Source organism: Dipodomys merriami, unplaced genomic scaffold (assembly GCF_024711535.1).
Source record: "Dipodomys merriami isolate MVZ:Mamm:240054 unplaced genomic scaffold, mDipMer1.0.p SCAF_2, whole genome shotgun sequence".
In the NCBI taxonomy this organism is placed as follows: Eukaryota; Metazoa; Chordata; class Mammalia; order Rodentia; family Heteromyidae; genus Dipodomys; species Dipodomys merriami.
In genome coordinates, this window is record NW_027203381.1 from 64,441,258 (window position 1) to 64,462,683 (window position 21,426).

Here is a 21,426-nt window from a genome sequence, read left to right on the forward strand (position 1 = left end):
TCCTGAGTAGCTAGGATTACAGGCATGAGCCACTGGCGCCCCGCCCCATTTTGTTTTGATAATCCATAATTCTTGGGTTCTTTTTATTCCAAATTTATTCCTAAGAAAATAGCATGTGAAGAAATAAAAAAAATAGACAAAAGTAGACAAAAAATATATTATTTTTTCTAACAAAGCTATGGCTTATGAAGAGAGAATGGATCTCCCAAGGCCACAAAGTTAGTGGAAAGAATCAACCACAAACATCATTCTTTTGTAATTGAGCAAAGATGCCTCTCTTCACACAGGAGAGATAATGGCACCAGTTAAATATTCATCTTGGCAAGTTCTAAAGGTTTTGCTTTTGCTAAGCATCATTTTAACTAATTTCCCTTTAAGGAAAATTACTCTAGTGAGGACACTTTATTCTTAAAGTGGAACACAGACCGTTGATTTTTGGATATTGTGTCAGGAAAGACAAAGTTTCATCCAACTACAACTGTTTCTGGATTTTTAATTAGATCCTAGCCTTTGAAATTGAACAAAGCCCTATTCTGGAAGAAAAAAATATATGGCACAATGAGCTATTGAGTTAAAGTCAAGAGATCTGAATTCTATCCACCCAACACTTGGAGTTACTAGCTATGTGATTTTAGGCTTATGTGGTACCCACTCTAGAGAGGGTCTTGCTTATAAAACTTGGAACACAGTTCCAAAGAGTACGTGAGATTTTACCATCAATATACACAAACACATGGGATATTAAACATTGAAGCAACTGATGACTAAAGTGTTTTATAAAATTTGTTCAGAATGGCAGCATTATTTTTAAGTGACACCTAATTTTTAGAAAAATCTGATTCCCCAACGCAAAAATCTGCTTTCATCCATTCAAAATAAAGACAATTTTATGATAGTCTGCAGTATCTTAGATTGTTGTGAGTATGCATGAGAACTTTAAGGGAAAGGCTTGTGTAAAAAACAAATGTCATTAGTTGTTCTATAAAGTAAAAACATTGGTAACACAAGAACCACTCTAGGGGCTGGGAAGGTAGCTCAGCGGTAGAGCCCTTGCCTTGCATGCATGAGACCGTGAGTTCAATTCCTCAGCACCACATAAGCAAAAAAGAAACAAGCCGGAAGTGGTGCTGTGGCTCAGGTGGTAGAGCGCTAGCCTTGAGCTGAAGAGCTGAGGGACAACGCCCAGGCCCAGAGTTCAGGCCCACAACTGCCCCCCCCCAAAAAAAAGAACCACTCTATTGAACTCAGTTATTTTTCATGATTCCATAAGATTTTTACACAACATTCTTAATGGAAATATATTTTGATCTATAATATTATAGATGGAATTATCTTTGATATATGTTTATTAACAATTTATGACATACAAGCAATGAACAGATCCTTCAGTATGATCCCATTATGACTTAAATCCTTATAATGAGTATAATTTACTCCATTTCAAAATGGAGTCATGTGTCTATCTCTCCAATTAAACTTTAATGAACTTTAAAGTTAGTACCTGTGCTTTTCTTATTAAATGAACTCGTTTAGGTATTTAATATATGTTAGATGAGATTTAAGTTAGTTCTTTATCTGTTATAGATTCAGAACTTGAAAAAAATGAATTATCAAGTATGGCAGATTTTGTATACAATGTATTTCCACATTTGGGTGGGGGGGTGTGTTTGTTTATTTCTGACATCAGACCTGGAACTTGGACTCAATGCTTGGGCACTGTCCCTTAGTTTATTTACTCAAAGTAGCACCCTAATACTGGAGCTGCACTTTTACTTTCAGGTATTTGTTGGTTAATGGGACACAAGAGTCTCATAAACCTTTACCTGGGGCTGGATTTGAAATAGGATCCTCAGATTTCAGCCTCCTGAGCAGCTAGAATTATAGGCATGAGCCACCAGTGTCAGCTTCCCATTTCAGAAATTTGATCCTCTTCCCCTACTGCATGTTTCCTATCTTAACAGGCTTAGGAATGGTGAGCCCACCCCCATGCCCACTACTTTCTTCAAGAAGTAAATGTAGGTTTTAACCAATAGTGGGATTCTATTTGCTTTGCCAGTGATTAATTTAGGCCTGGGGAAAAATATAGGCCTGGTGGATAGTCTTTTTATAAAAGAAAGACCGTTGGGATGTTCAACAACATAATTTTCTCCCAATAGTCAGAGGTTATAAGATCCGGGAGATGAAATTCTTAGTAGCTTAGGAGATGAAAGAAATGAAATTGTTTTGTTTCTTCATTTTCTGTTTGGTCCCCATCTCCCTTCCTCTCTTTCCTTCTTCACATTTCCCTCTCTAGCACCACAAAGTTACTGAACTGTCAGCTTTAGCATCACATTATTATTATATACATTATCATGGCTTATGCCAATTCAGTGAGCTTCTTTATCACTCACAGTGTGACACTCAAAAGTGTCCTACCAGACACAGAGTTTAAGTTATAGAGCATTCATACATGTGGTTGTTTAAGGCACACATTCATTAGCTGGGTGGAAGATATTTATAGTCAGTATTTCAAAAGGATGTACATAGAAATTGAATAATTAAATGGGATATTTAGACTAGATTTTTTTCCCACCCAGACTCTTGTCTTCTCTCTTCTTTTGTATGTCTGGGTGGAGGAGAGGATAGAGTGAGAGAGGAGAAAGAGAAGAGAAAGGAGAAAATTGAATTTTTGAAGTTTTGTATTTGTGGAGAAGGCTGATGAAGATTGAAAACATTGCTCCATCCATGAAACCAGACAATCTCCCACAAAAGGAGAATTCAAAAGACCTGGAAAAATTACATTACGTGAAGGAAGTCAGGCCCAGAGAGACATAGGACACATATTTTCCTTTTTATGTGGAAGCTAGATTTACTTTATAAATGTATAAATATATTTAGTGGTGTAAAAGTGTATGCAAATGCATGAATTGAAATATAGTAGATTCAAGAAAGAACTCAAATTGTGTAATTCCCTAGAACAGCAAAGTCAAAGTTCAGCAAAATAAAATACCAGGAAGAGCATGCTTGAAAGGGGTGGCATTAGGTCAAGTTATCCGGGGTAGATGGATGAAGAGGAGAAAGGAGGGCAATTCAGTCAAGAATTATATATAGAGAGATATATAGATTATATATGTATACATATAAACATACACTCACACATGTATATCTTACAAAATTAAGAAAAGTGAAGGGTGGTAAGGGGAGGGATAGATCAGAATATTGAAGAGGGTGACATACGTCAAGATACATTGTATTCTTACAATAAAATTAAATTTTGAAAAGATATATTGTTTTCACAAACTGCTTTGCTAAACTGAAACTCCTTATTATAACTACTTGCAGATAAAAAAGAAAACAAAAGCAGTCTAGCATGAGCAGGCCCTAAATTCAAAACCCTGTATTGGCAAGAAAAGAAAAAAGCCAATTTATAATAAAAAATATATAATTCCCATGTGTCACAGTTACTTCTCAAAATGAGTTACTGCCTGTGCAGATGGTTTAGGAGCATAAAAGCTCAAAGTTAGAAAGTAAAAGTTTCTGACTGTTGATTACATCAGTGTTCTTTCTATTAGAATCCATTTGGGAGTTTGAAAAACTAAAATCTCATCCTCACTCCAGATTCATGCAACCAGACTTAGGTCACATCCAAATACCATGCATACTCAAACCAAGACATTGTGGACAACTATTAATTGACTATCTTAAGATACAGTAGGAAGATTGTTTTTTTAGTAATCTTCTGTGTGCTTTTAATGAGAATATAAGAAGTATCAAAAGGGAAAAATAAAAGAAGGAAGACATTGTGCAAACAACTGTAAAGCTGGAAGGCAAAGGTGCACTCAAGTGATCTTTGGTGTTTAACAAAGTAGAGTAGCCAAATCTAACACAGTGTAACCTTTCTTGTGTGTAATTACATTTAGAATGCTGAGAAAACAAGCTGTGAAAGTTAGTGCACAGATATCTAAGCTACCTTTGGCTGCTCTGGAAAAAAGAAAAGCCACATTACTGTATCATGCAGAATTTTCTACAGAACTGAACTAGAGATTCAATATGAATTCCATGATTCTCTTGGCAAAATAAAAGTTTTCAGGATAAAAGGAAAAGAATACAGTGAGAAGTGCTAGCAGCTACCTGTGAGGAGAGTCCTCTAGTACTATTTCATTGTTAAATTTTATACAGCCATTCATCTATGGCACACATTTCTAAGGCTTTGGGTTAGATATCCATTCAGTTACTAAGGAAGAACCCAAGTGGAAAATATATATATATATATATATATATATATTACTTTTAATATTACATTTATTTATTTATTTGCACTTAAACTCAGGGGCTGGGCTTTTATGCTCAAGGCTAGCATTCTACCACTTGGCGTTTTAGTAGTTAATTGGACATAAGAGTTTAACAGATTTTACTGCCTGGGCTGGCTTTAAACTACAGTCTTCAGATCTCAGCTTCCTGAATAGCTAGGATTACAGGCATGAGCCACTGGCACCTGGCCATTACATTTTAATGAACTTCTCCAGAAAGAAATGAGTGAAGAAATGCTGAGCTCAGGTTATTTTTTCTCCTACAGATTCAAAAGAGAGATCTAGATGGAAATTCCCAATAAAAATTGGGATTGTTAAAGAATCAGAATGTCCAAAGGCTCCCTAAAGTGTTATATTCCATTCATCATTATCAATTTATTAACATGAATGAATGGGAAACTGGTTCTTTTTGAAAGTACCAATATCTACTAAGTCTACTGGCTGAAGAAAACTGAGGTGTCCTTAAAAAACAGAGGCTTCTGGAAAATGTTTTTGAGTATGTTTCCAGACTTTGGATTTATCATCTGCTCATCAGAACTGCCACATCCATTCTAAAAGTTCAGAAGAGTGAATTCTGCAAATAATTTAATATCACTGGAAAGAATAGATAACATTTTTTCCTTATTCCATCATGTTTATTGTTCCAACCCAAGTATCAGGAGCAAGCATATATGTACAAATAAACATATCTAATACCCATATAGATAAACATAGTTATGTCAGGTAGCAATGGGGCTATATTTTTTGAATTATGCCATAGTAAGGATTTTATTTACAGCATAAGAGAAATCAAATTGGTCTACAACACTACTAAGCAATATAACCCTAAGCGACCACCATTGTATATATAGTCTGTTTCTGGATGAAAACCTTATGTGGAGTATAAATAAAACAGCTAACTTGGCTAAAGAATAATGGTAAACTCTTGTCTCTCTGGCCACTGGTGTGAACTGTTCTAGGCTTAGTGAGGATGGTTTGGAGCTTACCCCCTTGTCCCTATTTCAAGGCAATCAGAAAAGACTAAAAGAGGATGAAGGCTTTCACAGTGACTTCTTTCTTTCTCACACTATACTCCCATACTGTCTAACTCATCTAAACATCTGAGACTCTCACATCTGATATTCCAGGCCAAGAAAATAAGATGATTTCCAATTGTAATGTTTCCCTTATGGTTGGAACTTGGAACATCACTGGAGCTAAAAAAAATATAAAACAATGGAAAGTCATCTCAAGTCAAAACTGCACAACCAAATCATCTCCCCTCCAATCACTTTCTGTGTGTCATTGCTTTCAGGAGATTCCAGAGTCCCTTCATGTTTCATTTCAGGCCACTGTTTGAAATTATACACACACATGTATACAATATTAATACATTGTTACATTAAGATATGTAATACAATGATGCATAGATAATGCATATTACCTATCTATGCATCTTTGTATTTAAAAGCATTTTGAAGCTTACATAATATTTTTAAATATTGGTATCATATTAATAAATATCTAAGCTGGGCAGTGGATGTTCACGCCTATAATCCTAGCTACTCAGAAGGTTAAGATCTGAGGATTGCAGTTCAAAGCCAGCCCGGGCAGGAAAGTCTGTGAGATTCTTATTTCCAACAAACCACCAGAAAACCAGAAATGTCACTGTGGGCTTAGGGGGTGGAAGATGAGGAAGTTAAGATGAGCACCTCCCTTGTGATGGGGCCCAAGGCTTCATCTAAAGGCATGGCCTTTACAGCTGTTCTGTATGTAGAGAGGGGAGAGGGAGTTGTTTCTAATCTACCAAGGAGCAGAAGAGAGGCTGTGGGCTGAAAGCCCATGGGGAACCAATCCTATAGTGTCCAGTCTTAACAAGGTTTCATGAGAAGCATCCTCCAGTGGGAGTCTCAGGGAGCTATACAGTACCTTCTGCTCACATGAGCCTCCTCACTCTTCCCAACATGTCCAAGTCTGAACATGGGGTGGGCGGCCTCTGTCTGGGAGCCCTCTCAGCAAGGGGCTGTGGAGGGGCTCGGAAAGGAGAGCTCAGGTTTATACTCTGTTTCCTATCCAACTGCACACAGCATCCTGTGATCCATGCTGGCAATGTGGCTGATTAAGTATCCTTAGGGTTTCTGCCAGTCCAAAGACATGGGCAACCTGAATAAGCTGTTGGCCTATGTGCTGCCCAAAATGCCCTCCTCAGACAAGACAGTCCATGTTCACCTCCTCCTCACCCAGCTGGAGAAGCTGGAGAACAAGGAGGCAGACAGAGAATTTCTTAGGTAGGTGCCTGACAAAATGTGAGTTGTCATGGAAACTGGTCTCTCATGGGGTGAGAATCTCAGGGGCTGTTGATTGGCCAGTAACCATTTGTAGAACCCAGTCAAGGAAGACATCCAGTCAGAGGTATTCTATGTCAGACAGTATCTATTCTGAATGGAGAATCCCAGGCATAGGACCTGATTATGAACACCATAACTCTTCTTGAAGGGTCAGTCCCACCTCAACTTCTAGAGCTCCCTCCATTAACAAGAGTAGATCTGCTTCCAATTCTCAGAACTGGGGCTGCACACAGCACCTGCTCTTCAGATCAAGGTAGAGGATCAGTTAGTGGTGTCAGCAGATGTGGTAGGGGAATCAGTGATTCACCAGTTCCAGAAGAGAATATGATGCCCCCAAGGACTCTGTGGTAATGAAGCATGTGTCATCTGTTTAATAAGGATCAGAACATCTACCTCCTGTGGGCCTCAAGCTGATTCTGGTCACCCACCCTTCTAAATCCGTGTTACATAAAGAACTTTGTTAAAACTGTAGGTGCAAATGTATGTATGTATGTATGTATGTATGTATGTATGTATGTATGTATGTATGTATCATTTTATTCATTCATTTGTGCCAATTCCGGGGCTTAGCCTTACACTCTGACTTGGCTTTCTCACCCAAGGCTCATAGTGTACCCCAAGTCACACTTTTACTTCAAAGAACAGTTGTGTCTTGAGTATTTGGAACAATTCTATGGTTGTGCATCTTGGTAAATTTTATTTATGGAGAAAGTAGATTAGATTGATGAAAGTTTATTTGATACAGAAGCAGCAGCTTCTTAGAAGTGTAGATGTTCCTATTCCTAGGAAGTAACTATTAAGACGTAGGCCAAACCTTGTAAGCTGGTCTTGATTTTCAGTCCCTGCTTTCCTAGCCTTTGAAAGTTATTTTGAGTCTATCTCACCCTCTTTGTTGGTTTCAGCAGCAGTGTTATTATTTCTTTCTCAAATTCCCTTCAACATATTATCTTTGAACATTTTTCTTTACCACCTAACACTTAATTATCCACAGGATGTTAGCTTAGATGTTTTTGTTTTTTGTTTGTTTTTCAGGTTGACCTCTTATAATCAGATTGAGTTTCTCTATAACATGCATCTGTATGTCTTTGGGCTTTCCTTCATTGTAATAATGTCTCTTTTCTCCATTAGATTTTTATCTTAGTACTCACAAATGCAGTTCCATATCAGTGTGTCTCTACCTTTTCCCTCATGTGTTTAGCACAGAATTTGGCATAGACAATAAATATTTGCTAAATGACTCGATTAGCTGTAATATTAATTCACCAAATAATATCTTATCTTTGAACAGATTAAGAAACCAATGGTTACAGCAAATTAGTATCTTTCTACAATCATCCAAGCTAATAAATACTGAGCAAATGATAACCAGTTAGATTTTCAAAATTGAATTTCAGTGTTCTTTTTTGTCACACAAAATGCTTGATCTTAATGGCTCATATCATCACTTAAAGCTTGAACATTTGTGGGTGTAAGCAATCTACCCATTGTCAATATGCTTTAGCCAAAAAAAAAAAAAACAGGAACATAACTACATTTATTTAAAAAGTGGTTGTATTGCTTATTGCAACAAGGAAGAATACAGACCATAGGAAATGTGGTGATTCTTAGCAAAAGAGTTCAGTACAGAATGTAGACTTTGGTTTGGAGGGAAATTTGAGAAGAGGCTGAAAGAAACGAGGGTTTCAGAAAGTAAGGAAATTCTGATTGGACAGCTTGACCAACCTTCCATAGGTAGAGAGGAGGTTATAATGGTGATAAAACTATACTAGATGAAGCAGCAACTGGCATTTTTTAGGCCAAGAAAAGAAGAAGTTTGATATTTGGAATTTGGTACTGTGTGAGCTTCTTATTTGTCAGTGTGCAGACAAAATAATGAACTAGCCTTACTTTTTCTAATTTTTCTCATGGTCTCAGTGTAACCTTGACTCACATTAAAATGCTGTGAAATTTATATTTTATAGTAAAGCAATATTTTTAGCTATGGAGTGTGGAAGATCAGGCCAGTTTCTGAAAGACAGTAACTTCTCTTTTATTTTCTTTCTTTCTCCTTAATATTTAAAGCAAAAAGACTCAATGCAGTTAGAGTTATACAAATTTACTGGAGGATGGGATAATAAATTTGAGACTGAGGAACACTCCAGTGAGTGTTCCTTCTCTGAATAGAGAGAAAACACTATCACAGTGGTACTGATTATTGAATGACAATTATCTTTAAGGCAGGAAAAGGAATTAGGAAAGTAAAAAAATGGAGGGTTGTCAGAGCATCACAAGCATTGTTCTAACATTTTTTAGTGTAAGTGCAAATAAGCTTATACAGGAGAACTGTCATAGTTTACTCAGGCACTTATGACTGTGATTGAAGTAGGTATGGTGACTCATCCCCTATGTCTATATTCAACAAAATGGACTAATTCCTCCTAGGTCCAGAAATACCATTAGAAGAAAGTGATGATAATTATCTAACCCCAGGTCATGTGGCCTTCTCAAGGCAGGCTGCCTCAGTCACTGACTGATAGGATAGTATAAATATCCATCTGGTCCTCTTACCCCATCTCAGGATATTTCTGAACTTCCATCCCAGTTTCAGCACTTTATGCAATTTTTCCAGGGCTTCTGTTGAAATGATATCAAAATTCAATTAAATACTGCCCGCCCTTACTTCCTTTCATGGGAACTGGTGTCCAGAATACTCCACAATAGAATATTTCCATAAATCTCAGAGGAGGAATGGGAAGGTGCATAACCAGTGGCCATTTTCACTGCTAATGATGATGAATTAGGAAGTTGTCTCCTACAACAAGTCTGACTTCAGCAGCTGTGCCTGAAGATAACATTGACTTCTTGTCACACTTATCACAGTTACTTCCAAAGGCTCTGGTTTTGCATGCTCCTTGTACTGACTTGTGCTACTGGCTTTCCATTTGCCAAAGCCAAAGTTGCTCTTAGAATAACATTGTAACAACTTTATCTGCCTCAATAAATCCCAGCAATGGTTAGACAAGTGGCCATTCATGCTCAGTAGTTTAAGAATCTAACTCAATTCACAGCTATGCTTCCCTAGGAAGCAAGCCACAGGTTGTCTGGGTCAGGATTCCTGAATGGCATTCCCTTAAACTCTAAACAACCTTTCTAGTGCTAACTAGCCTCCTCACTTTTTTCTTCATGAAAGGTCTCCTCTTCGATTGTTTCTTCTTACTTTTCTACTTGCTCAGTCATGTCTTGTACCTATGAAACTGAACAGTGAGAGACCGCGAAAAGGACAAGTTTAATCTGAATGTTCAGGCTGTCAGCATGAAAACATTTTTTTCTTCTCAGCAGACAGTTTTTTGTTTGTTTGTTTCTAAAACAGATGATGACATACATGAGCCCATATGAGAAGAGTTTCTAACAACTCTGGGAAGAAATGTATGAGTCACAGTTCATATTGGATAACAACATCGGTTAACTTTTACCCATTGTAAAAGTAAATATTATGTTTGCCATAATCTAAGCATGGTGGTATGCATTAGTTTGCATTTCAAACAAATGCAAATTTGTTTGAGTGTGAGCCTATTAACATAGATGCTATTACTTACATCTCACTGATACAGCATCCTGAAGATGATCTCAGTTTGAGCTTATTTTTCTTTATTTTTCTTATTTTCAGCTTATCTCGGATCATTTTGATTAACATAAAGATCTTCCCTTGGAATATCAAGCACAGTGACTTGGGCTTTACCGCAGCATTGCAAGAAAACCAAAATAAAAATTTCTTAATGGAAGTCGGACTATTAGATTTACCTGAAATTTATTTATAATTAGACAAGAAAAGCAGTCTGTGTTTTCTGATGCCTATCCTGGAAATCTTGTCTCTGAACTATGAATTTATGTCTTTCCAAATGGTTTCCATCTTTAACATAACAAGTAATAAGTAGAACAGGTTAAGGTCAAGGTATGACCTTGTCATTCAAACTATAAACCCTTTATTCAAATTTGAACTAAAGGGCTGTTTCTTTTTTTCTTTTTCTTTTTTTCTAAAGGGCTGTTTCTAAAATTACTATAGTCATTACAACTTGTACTCAAACATTTCTGTATGACTCTTTGCCATAATACCTGGTAAATCGCACTCAATGGGCTTCATCCATCCTGTGTGTTTTTATGATATTTCTGTTTATTTCCCTTGTGAAGGATTTTTCTTCATTTCCTATATTGTGTGAGCCTTTGAGCAGTACATGCCATGAAGTACTTATGATACTGAATATGTTTAATATAATTATTTGTGAATAGTACTAAATAATGCCAAATATGTATTAAAGAAACTAGTTGGATTGAATTCTAATTTAAGGTGAGATATAAAAATTTGCATGAGCACATGCTTATATATAATCACATCTAAAACTTTCACAGTTTCATAATTTGTAGGAGAGAAATGAGAAGAAACATGTAATGATTTACGTACACTATACACATACTATATAAAGATAGGGATGTATAACATGAAACACAATTATTTCTGAAAATTATAGCAAGAAAAATAAACTTCTACTAACTATAATTTGTAACAAAAGAACAGAGATTAGATGAATTTTTAAATGAAATATTACTTTAAATGATAAGGACCCAAACTCATCATTATCTTGTTCTTTAGTTTAGCAGAAAACATGAGATTAGTGTAAAATTCCAGATACCATGTGAAAAAAGCATGGGCCCTCAGGCATGCCAAGGAGAAATTAGTCTGCCCTAGAGGGAGTGCTGAGTGTTTGTATGTAAACTTTCTATACATAAATATACACTTGCATGCATAAGGATACACACATATATATATATATATATATATATATATATATAAAACACGTTTATATAAAGAGACAGATGTGCAATTATTGACATTTTTTTTTTTTGGGTCCGGTCGTGGGGCCTGAACTCTGGGCCTGGGCGCTGTCCCTCAGCTCTTCAGCTCAAGGCTAGTGCTCTACCACTTGAGCCACAGCGCCACTTCCGGCTTTTTTCTTTTTGCTTATGTGGTGCTGAGGAATCGAACCCAGGGCCTCAGGCATGCAAGGCAAGCGCTCTACCACTGAGCCACCTTCTCAGCCCAATTATTGACATTTTTGAGGGATTAGAAAGGAGAAGAGTGTTTGAGGGTGAGCAATATAGAAATATGTTGCATCTGTGAATATAGATAGCTAAATCAAATTCAATGAAAGCTGTTGAATAATAAGGGGTTAAGAGGATGGGAAAGGTGTGAGTAGCCAGTGAGTCAATCTGATTGTAAAATACCATGTATAATTGTAAAATTCCCATGTGTAAAATACTACTGGAAAGTCCCTTTGGACAATTAACATGTGTGTTTAAATGTCAAGAGAGTAAAACAGGCATGTGAAGAATTTCACTTCATAGTTTCTGTATTAGTTAATATTGTCCAAGATCACCAGTGGAGGTGGTACATGCCTGTAATCCTAGCACGTGGGTGGAGGTAAAGGGAGAAGGATCACAAGTTTGAGTCCAGACCTGGCTATGTAGTAAGAATGAGAGAAAAAGAAAGAAGAGAGTTGGGGAAGGAGACAAGAAGAGAAACTAATCCTTTTGATACTAGCACATTTTTAATTTTTTTTTTCAGTATTAAATGGTGGCTTCTTTTAATATTCTCCTCAGTGGAATCCTCAAAACATTTCATTTTTAAATAACTGCCTCACATAAATACATAAAAGACAAATTCAGTGATGATATTTCACAGCTTACTATTATGTATTTGCACAATGAAAATTGTTTTCCAGGATTTCACAACTTAGTCATGTTTTAACTTAGCCCTAGATTTCTTTATGTCCCCGAACTTTTCTTACATTAGAAAGATCACACAGACATGAGAAAAAATGATTGCTTGCCACAGTGTATTAGTAGAGAGCATTCTTAGATGTCTCATCATTAGAAGCTGTATTCTAGACTTTTAAGTCAGTCACTGGCCTCGGAAAGTGATCTTGAAGCTACTTGAAATGACTGGTGATATGTAGTATACCCTGCATGGGTTTAACAGAGTCAAAGTTCTTGAAAAACAATGCTACATCTGCCCTCATATATAAGCAGAACATCTGAATTGAATCAGCCTTTAAAAAATACTTTTATCTTAAACATCATTGGTAACATGAATGAAGATATTGTTGAATCTGTCCTGGTTTCACTTCTTTTTCATAGTATCATGGATGCTATTGGACTTTGATGAGATTTTCTCTTTTATGTATATTTATTATTTGATTTTGAAAATATATTGCAAGTTTCATTCATAATTGGAAAAATAAGAAACATAAACCCTAAAACATGTTTATAGTCTATTCATCAAAATAAATCCAAACCTCTGAGCCTATAAAGTATTTGTTCTCATTTATTAGGAAACTCAAATATAAACATGGAAAACCAGGAGACAATAAATACTGAATTTCTTCCTCAAACTAACAAGGTCCTTATTTCTTCAAAAAAAATTTAAATAAAGACATAAATATTGCAATAATTCTATTAACTTGAACACTATTATACTATTAACTTGAACACTTTACATAATTAAGAAACTTACTTAGGGGATTTAAAGAAGTACTATGTTGGGGCTGGGAAGGTGGCTCAGTGGTAGAGCGCTTGCCTTGCATGACTGAGGCCCTGGGTTCGATTCCTCAGCACCCCATAAGCAAAAAGAAAAAAGCCAGAAGTGGCGCTGTGGCTCAAGTGGTAGAGCACTAGCCTTGAGCTGAAGAGCTGAGGGACAGCGCCCAGGCCCAGAGTTCAGGCCCCATGACCGGACCCAAAAAAAAAAGAAGAAGAAGAAGAAGAAGTACTATGTCCCTTCCAACTACCTTCATAGACATTTGCCATTTTTCACCAGTGTATTTTGGGAATTAGATAATTAGTCAAATTTTATTCATTTCATATGATGGATGAGTAGTCCCAACATGGAAAAGTGCTGTATTTTGATTGTTCAATGATAAATCTGTCTGACTCAGAATCTAAGTCAGACCTGATTAATCTTTTCACCACTCTTCTTTCTCTTCCTACAACTAGAAGGAACAAAATTATTTCAAGGGTCTGGGAAGGTGGCTCAGTGGTAGAGTGCTTGCCTTATATGCACGGGGTTCGATTCCTCAGCACCACATAAGCATAAAGAGCCTGAAGTGGGTGCTGTGACTCAACTGGAGAGCGCTAGCCCTGAGCTGAAGAGCTGAGAGACAGTGCCCAGGCCCAGAGTTCAGGCCCCAGAACTGACAAAAAAAATTCAAAAGAATTAATAAGATTTTAAATAAATGCATATTAGATTATATACTTATATATAATAATATGTATAATATATAATATAATATAATTTATCGTTTATATTTGTCTATAAATATATAGTTATATCTTTAGAAGGGGGCTGTGTATATATATACATATTTCAGTCATAAAAATTACACTTATAAATATATATGCATATATGTATATTGCAACATTTTTTTGTTTTGTTTTAATTTTTAAATTTTTTTTATTGTAAAGATACTGTACAGAGGGGTAACAGTTACATGAGTAAGGTAATGAGTACATTTAATCTGTGCTAGTTTGTAGGGGTAGATAAGCTATGCATCAGATAGAGAGTGGCAGGTTGCCATCTTTTTCTTCTCAGCAGTTTGGGGTCACAGAAAAAAAGTGGTGAAAGCAGAGACAAAGAATGTGAGGCAGGAATATCTTTCTCACCTTCCTCATGATAATACAGTCAATTTAAAAGAGTAGAGGCAAGAGGGCTTGATGAATTTTAAACATTTCCTTTTTGTTCCCCCAGTACTGGGGCCTGAACTAAGAGCCTCACGGTTCGATTGGGCTTTTTCACTCAAGGCTGGCTCTCTACCAGTTGAGCCATACCTCCACTTATGTTAAAACACTTTCTAGCCTGGCGCTGGTGACTCATGCCTGTAATCCAAACTACTCAGAAGTCTGAGATCTGAGGATCGCGTCATTTCAAAGTTAGGAAAGTCCCTGTGACTATTATCGCCAATTAACCATCAGAAAACTGGAAGTGGTGTTGTGGCTCTAATGGTAGAGCGCTAGCCTTGAGCTGAAAGAGCTAAGGGACAGAGCCCAGGCCCAGAATTCAAGCCTCACGACCAACAAAACAACAACAACAAAAAATAATAACAACAACAACAACAAAAACGCTTTCTAAATGAATCGTAAGCAATATTATTGTATACTTCTAGGAATACAGAAAGGAAGGAAAAGATCAGTAGTCTTATTGCCCCAATAAGGGAACAGTGTATTAATACATGAAAATACTTGTTACCTGTACACTTCCAACATATAACCATGCCTGCATTCAAGAGAGTCAACTCATATGTGAATGTATGAACAATGAACTCACAAATTTTCTAAAGCAACAGGAAGTACCTAACCATAAAAGAAAATGTTTGAGTGTTCTGTTGCAGATAGTTGGATGCTGAATAGTTAAAGACTGCAAACTAAATTTCCATGGCATTAAAACTCAATAGTTTTAGTCTTTTGAATAAAATGGAACTTTACAATTTACAGTCCAAGAAAAGTTTACAATGTCACCAGTATGCACCCTTGAAATGAAAAGGTTGTCAAGCTCATTAATACCACATAAAAATAGAGAGAAGTAACAAACTATGGCTTCTTGTTGTTATTATGTATTTCCTTAGAATCTTAGAGTCATTTCTGCTCCCTTTTCCTTTCTTCTTGCAGGAAGTCAATTTTCCAATAGTGATTTCATATAACTCTCTAGGGAGACCATGATTATTCCTATATCATAGATCACACTTAATTGGTAAGGGAAAATTCGAAGACTATCTCATAGAATCATACCATATCCTTCTAAATAACTGTTTCCTGAGAATTCATTGTACAAGTTAGGCTATGTTTCCAAAATATGCAAATAACTTAGCAAATAATCAATTCACCCAGGTTTTGTTTTTTTACTTCATTACCCTTTCTTCCTGGAAAACCTTATTGCATTATATTTTATTTACTATCCGCAACAAATGAATTTTAGGTAGAAAATACATAATTGCATTCAAGTTATTGTTTTCATATCTGTTTTTTAATATTTGCATTCATTATAAAGTTATAAAAGTGTGAGCGTTTTGCTCTAAGATCGTTATGTATTATACTTTTTCATTAATTGCCAAGGCCAAATGTTTATATAAGCAAAAGTGTGAAGAGCTTATCAGATTACCATAGCTATCTTCAAAGTTCATGTTTTCAGGCCAGGCACATTAGTATCTACCTGAAAACTTAGCTTATGGAAGTCTGGAGCAAGAGCTAAATTTGAGGCCTGCCTGGGTTACCTAGTGAAATTCTGTCTCCAAAAAATGGGGAGAAAAACACAATTTCCTACATAAATAGAAAATGTAACAACATCATGCATTCTATACCAGATTTTCTAAATGCAATTACCCTTTAAAAAGTACACTGGAAGATATGCACAGTACCTTTTAATCTGAGCAGAAACATCTAATGACCAGCTGTTAATTCTGAGAAAACATCTGTCTAGCCTTTTCTGTGTAAAGACATAGTAAAAACTTGTTTCCAGATTTTAGTCAAGTACTCGGTGTGATTATTCAAGTTATAGTATTTACTTTGTTTTAACCATAATTAATTCTCTCTTTCATATGTGTGCGTGTTTGTGTACACACACACACATACATACACACCCCAACTGAAGACATCACCAGTACTTTCATGTATGTATGTAATGTTTGTACAAGTAGACATGGCTGTGTGTACCATTTCCTTTATTGCATTTTCAGCTATGATGTTTCAGATCTAATAAATCAATTTTGATACACCTGTGTATTCTAACATAGCTGTTCTAATCAAGTTTTTGAAGAATTGACCCATAGAAATCTTTAAGATTAATAGCATCTGGGATTGCTCCTTTTCTACTTATTTTTTATGAAAAAAAAGTAGTCTTAAAAGGATATAGATAGAAAAAAGTGCAGGCTCCAAGAAATAAGCAGGAACATTGCGGAAAAGGCAAAAATCTTAAGTAAACTCTCACCTATGCTGGCATTACATCACTGTAATAGATAGCTAATACATCCTTTAAAGTTAAAGAGATAGATATAACTTGAGGTAAATCTCATCAAATCTAAATAATGGGTGAAATTTTTGGTTTCTATAAACCTGAGTTTAGTTTATGGATTCTAGCTACTTATCTGATATTCTGGACAAGTTTTCACTGTGTAAAACATTTTTTATGAGCATATAAAAAAGATTGCATTACTTTCCTTACTGTTTTCCTCTGAGAGTAAGTGAGATACACATGTGTATCAAAACATCAGACTGTTTGGATAAAGGTTTTGTTATTAGGTATGATAAGGCATAAGAGAACCAATTTCACTGAAGAGATAGCTTGCTAGCTAAGCCAGGTACCGGTAGTTTAAGCCCACCTATTCAGAAGGCTGAGCTCTGAAGACTGCAGTTGGCAGGAAAAGCCAGGGGACTCTTATATCCAATTAACCACTAAAAACCCCAAAGTGGAGACATGGCTCAAGTGATAGAGCACCCACCCTTAGGGGAAAAGCTAAAGGACATCACCAAGGATCTGATTTCAAACCCTAGTACCAGTAAAAAAAAATGTAATAGACTTCTATAGAAAAAATCTCACCTGGCACTGGTGGCTCACACCTGTAATCCTAGCTACTCAGGAGGCTGAGATCTGAGGATCTCAGTTCAAAGCCAGCTGGGGCAGGAAAGTCCATGAGACACTTATCTCCAATTAACCACCAGAAAACCAGAAATGGCACTATGGTAGAGGGCTAGCCTTGAGCTGAAGAGCTCTGGGACAGTGCACAGGCACACTGTTCAAGTCCCACGACTAACAAAAAAAAAAAAAAAAAGGAAAATGTCTTCCCAATTTTATTCTGAATAGTGTTCTAAATTACTAATCAAGAAAATAAAACTGGATATTCTAATCTGATTTTATCAATTGATCACGAATTCTATAAAATAGATTTTTTCCCTATCTTTATTGTTGACCATTCACAAACATTTTATATTCATGAAAAATTTAATAAAACTTAACCTTTAAATTTTACCACAAAAGAGAAACAGCTGTAAATGCCAAGGTTTGCCCTGAATAATATAACGTTAGTCTATAATCACAGACTCCAAGCTGCCCCCAAACAAATTACACTGTGACAAAAACTGTCTGCAAAAAAAAAGTTAAAATGAATATAGCATTGGAATCAGCTTCAGCAGAGCGGTCCAACAGAACAGTCATTAAAGATGAAAATGGGATCTGACAACAGGGCCAGATAGCACCGCTGGATGCAGCGAGCAGAGGTATTGCCAATACTGGGTTGGAATTCTCTCCTGGAAAGAAGGGATGTCCAGAAGGAAGCCACACTGGGATTGGAAAGCAGGCTTTTGCCAATAAAGGTTAGTGATGTTGAAACCCCAAAAGCCTCAGAGGTTCAAATTGGGTAAGTGAGTATTTCAAAGTGGCAGGGTGGGGTGACCAGAATGGTTCTGCTGAATAGCTGAGAGCTCAGCATGTTGGAGCAAGACATTTGGGGTTCTATTCCCAGCCCTCACAATCCTCCAGAAGGCACAGAGTGACTTATTATGCTCCCTCCCACTTTTCTTCTAAAATAATCACATGCATACATTTGACACATGCTGAATTTACTAGGATATCCCTTGATAGTGTTGTAAAGTAGAAGGGAATGGAATGGAATAGAAGAGAAATTACTGATCTAAAAGGATTTTTACATATGCACTAAGCTAATCCTTTCAAAAGTATGCCTCAGAGAGGACAGCTTAACTCACACATTTAGTTATTATGGTTATAGATTTATCTTTCAGATGAAAGCTAAACCATTAAAGCTTTGAAGTATAGACTAGCGTTTATCTCTTGAAATTTTTGTATTGAAGATGGACAGACGTGGACTGCTTCATAGATAATTAAATGCTCATTGTAGATATTTAGTAACAAGAAAAATACTTATGTATGAATTCATAAAAATATTAGAAAACCATGTCTATGACATAAGCTTGTTTCTATTAAAATTAAATAGGCATATATCTGTAAGAGAAAGACCTGCCAAGATAATAATAATAATAATAATAATAATAATAATAATAATAATAATAACAACTACTTCTATGGTGGGATTATATGTTATTTTAATAATCTCCTTCTGGTTTACCACCAACTTCTAGCATAATGAATATGTATTTTCTTTTTCAGTTACAAAATAAAATGCTACACACTATCTTAAACTGTAAAATGTATCAAAATCTGAAAAATTACATTTTTTATCCCATGCATTTATTCTTTGTCTTTGATCACCTACGTTCTGATGAATCTTAAACCCATATTACCAGCTCAGACTTCTTGCTTAACTGTCTATACCACAGCTGTACTTGGAGGTTCACAACTGCTTCATATTCAATAGATATTCACAGAAATTTATTATCTTATCCCCCACGTGTACTGCTTTTACTTCAGTGCCACTCAGTAGACTTGACACCTGGATAGGTATCCTAGAACATGATGCCTCCTTCAGCCATTCCATGTACACTTCCTGCCTTTCTCCCCCACACCTCAGCCTCCAGCATGAGTGAGCAACCTCATATCTGATTCAGATCCTCAATAAAGACAAGTGGAAAGGATTCCACTAAAATTTTTAAAACAAATGAAGTAAAACTTGAATACTAGATTGAAATTTGTGTTGCATACAAATCTTCTAAAATAGAAGAGAGCAATCATTGTGGTGAATCTACACATGACATATGAACACTTGCAAAGGTTTTTACTTAGAAATGACCCTTATGAGTTCAAGCCCCATGACTGACAAAAAATGACCCTTATGTTTAAGTACTTGTTCAAAATATTAAAAAGGGGGAGTGGATGGTGGAGGGTATAGTTGAGGAGGTGGGAAGGATGGGATGGTAGGGGAAAAACAAAGGAGGAGGCAACAATGCTGGATAAGAAATGTACTCATGGGCTGGGAAGGTGGTTCAGTGGTAGAGCGCTTGCCTTGCATGTTCAAGGTCCTGGGTTCAATTCCTCAGCACCACATAAGCAAAAAGAAAAAAGCTGGAAATGGTGCTGTGGCTCAAGCGGTAGAGCGCTAGCCTTGAGCTGAAAAGCTGAGGGACAGCGCCCAGGCCCAGAGTTCAGACCCCACGACCAGACCCCCCAAAAAAAGAAATGTACTCATTACCTTGCTCATGTAACTGTAACCCCTCTGCACAGTATTTTCACAATAAAAAACTTTTTTAAAAAAATAAAAAGAAAACAATGCAGAAGAGGTCTTTGAAGACACAACAAGGTACTAGCCACCAAGAGCCAAAAAAAAAAAAAAAGAGGTCACAGAATAAAATTAACCTGTTAACTATCTGATCTTAATTTCTGGATTATGAGATCTCCTGGAGAAGAAATCAAGACTACTAAATAGTGAGGCAAGGAGAGGGGTTGAAACCAGTCACTTACCCATTTACCAAATGTGAAGTATGTTAATATTTAGTCAAGATCAGCACCAACAAGCTAAACACCCCATGGAGCTGTATATCTGAGCCCAATGTCTATATAGAGTTTATATAGTAGCTGCATAAGGGATCAGGCTAGAAATAGAATGACTAAGATTGTCAATGTCTCTGATTATTCAGAGACAAAAACAAAAAAAATGAGTTTTTTAACTTTTTCTTTTTGACTACATAGATCATTAAAATTATTTTGATAAAGGTTCTGAAATCCTGAAGGAATAACAAAGAAATGACCCTTATGTTTTGTGTTTGTTACTGTTACTTCAGTTCGCAAGATGTTTTGCTATTTTTCCTTTAGTTAAAGATGTCAATCAACAGTAATTTTCCTTTCTTATGTGGTGTATATGCAACAATTTTGTTTAGTCGATACTTTTCACTTTCACAATTTAGAAGCAAAGTTTGTGCTAGAATACTTCGTATGTGTAATTCAAGGAACTCTGATATCCCTGCCTTTCAGCAGAAAGATACTTCTTACTAGAGGAGATGCACACTTGAAGCTGTAGGAGCTCCATGAAGTCTAAAATCAACGCATTAGGAATAGGAGAGAGGTAGTCGTAAACACAAAGTTGAAACAGTCTTGCAAGGAATACACTTACCCTCTACATGCAATCATTCAACACCTTAGGAGAATTATCCCCTCGGTTCTATAATTGCAGGGTTTGTATTTGTTTTCAAAGGGTTGTCTTTCGTGTCTTCGAGTCTATGATTCGAAGCCAAGGGGGGAAAATTCTATAAAACTGAATACTTAAACATTTGTCCCCACCACTGCATGACAGAGAACACAGGAAAATTAATGGGTTTAAAGCTCCAGACTGAAAAGCTAGAATATATAAAACATTGGTACTTCTTATTTGTAATTATAGCTTGCACATCAGTGCATCACACTTTATCTAGTAACACAGAACATGTGGAGGTGGCAAAATCTATTCCCTTAGATGGACGTACATTCAAGTTGTGAAATATATAAAGAAAAATGTAATTCTTTCTTAGACAGGAAGGCCCAGATAAATGGTCAGAATCCTTCCCAGAATTCTACACTCTGGGGAAGAAAATGGCTTGGGTTATCTCCCTTAGAAGAGGAATTAAGAATCATTTTCCCTCAGGGATATCCCTATATCAATCCAGTTGTGAAGATGACCTCAATTCAGAGTCACATATCTGTGAGCACAAAGGAGCCAGCTAAGAAAGAGTCCTTTGCTTCAAACTACAAGAAGGAAAATAAAAACCCAAAGTGAAGTACCATCATCCAACTGGCTCATGTGCCTGGGCCACAATTGGCTTTGGCAAATCTTCACCCTCAAGGACTC